Below are 6,000 nucleotides of genomic sequence, written 5' to 3' on the forward strand. Positions count from 1 at the left end.
GGCCGAAAAAACTCGTTAACGTGGCTCGGCAGGCTTCACGAGTCTTTCTCGGAAGCGACAAAACATCTTCCTTTGAAATCGCACAACAGTTTGCCCCAGTATCAAGTTTGCAGACCATCGGACGGCCTTCAATGGAAACTGTCGCGGTCCACTGGTCGCTAGCGAGTGCGTTCACAGTTAAAGCGTCCAGAAAAAAATCTGACCTTTCGTCAACATGTAGCTCTCGTATTTCCCTGCGCTTTGCATCTTCGCTGTGCAAGAAGGATGACTGTGAGCATGCTTGGGCGAAATGATTCAATCCTCCGCATTTCTTGCACGCTTTTCCTGTTGCTGGGCAGCGGCTGCCGCGGTGAACTTTGTAGCCACATTCGTTACATGGCTTTGTTACTCTGGCCAACGCATTTACGGCTGCAGTTTCAGCGCCTTCAGTGGTGCCACGTATCTGTCGAAACTGCTCCTCGCCTTGCTCTTGGATGCGACAGATTTCGACTACTCTTTGGTAAGAGGGGTTTTCAGAAATTAACTTCTTTTGCAGTCCCTTGTCCCGGATACCGAGTATGATGCGGCTACGAAGCATGCGCTCTTCTAAGTCTCCAAAATCGCAGTGTTGGGCTAGCGTTCGCAATTCGACAAGCCAGTCATTGAAGCTTTCGTCATCTTTTTGGTCTCGGGAGCCGAAGCAAAACTCGTGGTAAGTGAGGTTCTTCGCGGGCTGGTAGAAGTCTTCAAATTTTTTAATTATAAGGGTTACATCGGTTGTGTCCTCTCCTGGCTCAAACTTGAACGAAGCGAACACTTTTCTAGCCTCTTCCCTAATGGTCACTAAAAGCGTCGCCGCCTGCACTTCTTTTAGTTGCTTGTTCAGCTGAGTTGCCGTGGAAAACAGTTCAAACTCACTTTTCCAGGTCTTCCATCCAAGCCAAGCGTCTCGCGATGTGTCGAGGGGCTTCGGAGGCGGCAGGAGCGTTGTCGGCAATGCAGGCGGTGTCGTCATGCTGGCTGTTTTCCGCTGCCACCATGTGTACGAGACGATGTCATGGGTCGAACAACGTTTATTGCCTATAGTGACGAGTTTAAGTAGGCCAGGCGGGTGACGTCACGCTTACGTAGGAGCGACTGCTTGCGCTCGCTATCGCGGCCGTGCCAACTCAGTTACAAGTTTTAAATGAAGAAAAAGAACACACATAGAATCAGTGTGGCAAAAATGCATCCTTAAAGGGGCCCTGCGACACAATTTGAGCATATCTTTTTCATTGGTTCTTCTGGTACTGTGGAATGCACCGATATTGTTTCGCAAGTGGTAACGCTGAAATCGAAGCGGTCATAATTTTAATTCACGGGATAAACTACCTCGATAGCGGACAATGGCGACACACATCGGCTATTTCTGTTACAGGAAGTGACGTGATGTCATGTGACAGTGACGAAAAGACCGTTCGCTTTTGATTGGCTTGATGCGACACGCGACGTGCAATATTCGTATGGTGGTAGCTAGGCCATATTACGGAGCCTTAAGAGGAACAAAACTCCTTTTTATGCTTTCTCAGAAACAAATGATTGCTGTTTCTAACTGATATATTTTGAAAATACCGAACACGACGCTAGGTGCGCTGTCGAATGGTAATTGTGCGATGGCTCACCAAAACTTATGACGTATGTCTGCAGAAAATCATTTACTAATACACCGGCATTCGGGTGCCACAACTGAAGCTATCACGCGTAATACCGCTGGCCGCCTTGTTATTTTCTGATAGTAATCTCTTCATGCCGTATGCCGGATACTAAGCATTTTGTGTCATCCGGTTCAAATGAATGGGGAAAAAGTTTACGTCAAAAAACATTTTAGAACAGATAGATAAATTATCACGTCGGCATTTCATTAGCATGTTATCACCACGTGATAAAACGAGTTACAACTCGTGCAGGCACCGCGCGAGTCGTGCAGGCACCGCAATGCTTCTTTCACGATGCACGGAAATGTATGGGATCAAATGCACATGTGCAATAAACGCATTTTCAAGGACCTCGCCACGCATTACTAGACAGACCTTTAGTGTTGGCCGAGTAGTTAAGCCCGGGTCATGCACATTGAGAAACAACACTTTATATTATTTACCGGTCTTTTGACCTTCGATATTTGCAAAAAGCGAGGAATTGGAGAATTTGTAATTGGACGATAGACTACTACACGACAGGATTTTCGCTAAGCATCTGAAGAACGCATTTAAAAAATCGCAAAACAAAAATAAGAAACCAGTGACAGAATACTACTGCAGGCGACGCTGCAGGCGACGCTTCTTAAGATACTACTGCAGGCGACGGGTCCAAGATGAAACTCTTTATTTGGCCGAACTTGTGGCTGAGAAACGGAAAGTTAATTTACAGCGATACACACGGTATGCACTGATAGCGGCGAACAGAGCGTCTACCGTCGATCAACTGACAAGCGGTGAAGCGCGTCGGCTTTTGTACAGGCACTATCGAACTTTCCAGCAATATCGCTGGTGAAGGCGTTATCTCTCGACAAAGCTGGAACATTCGCGTGCGGCGCGCAATCTTAACAAAACGATCTACTACAATCGTGAAGCTTCTCGGACACTGCTCCGCGCCCAGCGTCGAGCGTTGATAACCGTCCTTGCTGGTCAAACCCGAATACAAGAAGTGGGCGTGGCAATATGTAAGTAGAGTTCAGCAAGAATAAATGAAACAAGAATAAAATTCAGCTGGTGCTACGCTCTTGTAACAAAGAAGGTGAAAGCCTGGCTTCTTGTGTGTTATACGTTTATTTCTCTGCACGGGCGAACGTCTTACATGACGAGCAAAACTTTTTAATTTAGTCAGTACCGAAATCGTTTAAATGCGGGCATTTGGAATATTATTACTTTACTAAAGGACCAACGCGAATCAACGGACACACAGTGCCAATGGAGCCAAAGAATACTATGAAAAGTGGGTGCATCCTATAACACAACGCCACCATAGTCGTTCGGGTTTCCAGATGGAAAGTTCTGCAGGCATTAGTGAATGCTTTCTCTACCGTGAAAGATGACCAGCTAGCGTTGAGCTAAGGCATGTGCATTTTTTACTTTTTATCTGATATCTCTTTTAGAGTGTGAATAATTTCACGTCTTTATTTACACGGCAGCAGACCAGCGCGTTTGACCAGTTTCGAAAGAAAAACAGTTTTACGTGGCCTATTTGTCGACTCTAGATTCATGTAATTAATGGAACAAATATACGGAACACACAACGTGATGATCATGTGGGAAGTGTCCATTACGAATGCTTTCGGGGATTGGAAATCACGAAACCAGCCACATACCAGCCGGACGATTGATCACATTGATATTTCAGCTGTTAATCACACATTGAAGCCTACATAGAAGTACATGCAGTTTCGCCAGCACAGATTAAACATGTCAGGAGTCCTTCCCCAATCGGGGAAAGGGAAAGCGTGGCAAACAAAGTTTAGTGTGGTTGAGCCGGACTTATATGCATGTCACACGGACACTAAAATCTTTTAAGCAAGAAGAAAAGTTCCCGAAAAAGAGTTCCACGTGCTGTCACACGACAGAGAGCGATCTCTTTTTCAGAAGCGGTCTTTTCTGGAAACAGCGTTCGACGAACTCTTTCATGGCGGTAAAAGAGTAGCCTCGAAACCAGTGGGCGCCAGCATTTATGAAGTGGTGAAAAAAATTGGCAACTCTTTATTTCGGTGTCACTGGGACTCACCATAAAAATAAATTTCATTTGTCGTAAGCAGCGTAAGAAAACCACTTAAACATTATTTTTTGTGTACTCTCGTAAACAAGGCAAACGGGTTGGGGTTATGGCCCCCCGCATAGACGCGAGCATGGACGCGAGTGAGCGCGGAAAGGCGAACGCCGGTGTACAATCAGCCCAAGAAAAAAAGAAGCCCCGGGTACAGTGGTCTGAGAGGGACACCTGGACATTAATTAGGCTATGGGAGGATAACCTGCACGCGTCTCGCCGCGTCTGCTTCGTTTTAGAGAGAGATATGGTAAGCTACAAGACTGCAATTGTCACTTTTTCCTCCGTACAATCATCCATGGCGAGGCAGACAAGAGCGCTAACAAGAAAAACAGACGCCCACTGTTGACAGAATAATATATAAAGGCCGCCAGTTGTGCAAACGCTTCTTAAGATACTACTGCTTGAACCATTTTTTTTTCAACTGGAGTTGTTAAATTCATGTCAACAAGCGTGCCATACATTAAATTTGGATATCTTCTATCGAGATACATAATTTTCTTTTTTGATGGTTCTGTTTTGAAAGCGAGCGCCACTCTTTCGGTAGCGCATTTGGAAGGAAGCTCTAAAAAGGGATGGTCGGTGCCGTGTGACTGCGAGGAAACGCCTCTTCATAAAAAGTCTTTCAACATAGAAAAAGACCGCTACGTGAAAGACTTTTTGCGCGCCCGTGTGACACGGGTATTACTGCTTTCTTTCTTTCTTCCTTTCTCTCTTTCTTTCTTCCTTTCTTTCTTTCTTTTTTATAGGCAGCGGCGCCGTCTCCGTAACGCTGTTTCTGGGCGGAATCGGCGCGGCGTCTTTCATGTTCTTTCCAATGTCCGTCATCCTGTAGAACGGCCCAACGAAAGGACCGTCAGGCGATCACGGAGAAGCGCTTTAGGAATTCAATTTTCCCGAAGTCTGAATTTTCCTCAAATGCGCAATTCCTGATATTGACCTTAGTCGTTGCCCAGAAGATTACTTTTAGTCCTCCAACACGATGTGTTGCAATGAAGCGCCCACAGCAATTGCACTGCTTCAAGAAGGAAAATAAGAACGCACGTTCTTTGTTCTAGCGATGAAAAACGTCATATTCAAAGTTCCAACCAGCTCAACTTTCCGCTTTTTATATTCAGTCATGCGAAAGCGGATGCATGACAGCATATTGCAGCAAATGCCAATACCTCATTTTTACGCGTTGTCTTCGCAGTTGTAGAGCGCTTGAGCTTTTCGGAGACAAGTGTGCACGTCCTTACACTTTACGTCACTGAGCAGAGAGACTGCGCAAGGCATCCCAGCTCCTTTCACGGCTCTGGATGTGCTGTACATGTACCATGCGACACGCAGACAATGAACGCAGCCAGTAACAAAGAGCAGCGTCTCGCGTCTGCACCACACGTCAATAAATATGAATCAGTACATCGAGATGAAAGCGCCCTAACGACCCAGAGTTCAGTCAGACGAGACGGGGCAAGTACTTGAAGGCAGTCTAAACCGCGTCAAGGGGAAGCGTGTTTACTGTCTGCGAGCTCGAAGTTATTTAGGGTAAGCTTCGTCCAGACAAAACAAGTAAAACGAGTGAAAGCGAAAGCCATATAAGTCCACGACCACTCACATTTCATTCCAACCATAATCCCCCTCAGTGCGTGAGCAAAACTGTTGCGCATATGGGGCAACACGTACATGTTTTTAGTGGGTATGGTTAATTATTTGAATGATTGCGCGCAAAAAGGAAGCTTAGTGTACTGGTAGAATAACGCGACGTCGGAATAAATGAAATAAAAGCAGCCTACGCTTCTATACAGCTAGAGTCCATGTTAGTGCCACAAGCAATTAAACTTTTCACTTTATGGTTGCTAATAAGTTTGTCTACTTATTAGCAAAGGATAACTACAAAATTCATGTTTTAACTAAAGGTAATATTATTGAAAGCTTGCTGTAAAGTTTCGCGTTTCAGCATTGTGAGTTTGTTGCTGCAATACAACAACACCTCTATACATTTCGAACCATCTATTTCACTTTTATTTTCAAGCCTTGACTCTCAGCCCGTTGACTCTCAGCTGTGCGGACATAGGAGGAAAACGAATGAGGTGAAGAAATTTCGCAGCCGATGAACAAACACCGGGGCCACAGATTTCAGCTACGGCGGATAACAATCTCTACACAGTGCTCGGGCGGCTATTTTTCAAACGAGGCTTGTTGTAACTCAGAGATCGGTGGGGGCATCGCACCCGGTGTCAGCGAGCG

Source organism: Rhipicephalus sanguineus, chromosome 9 (genome assembly GCF_013339695.2).
Source record: "Rhipicephalus sanguineus isolate Rsan-2018 chromosome 9, BIME_Rsan_1.4, whole genome shotgun sequence".
NCBI lineage: Eukaryota > Metazoa > Arthropoda > Arachnida > Ixodida > Ixodidae > Rhipicephalus > Rhipicephalus sanguineus.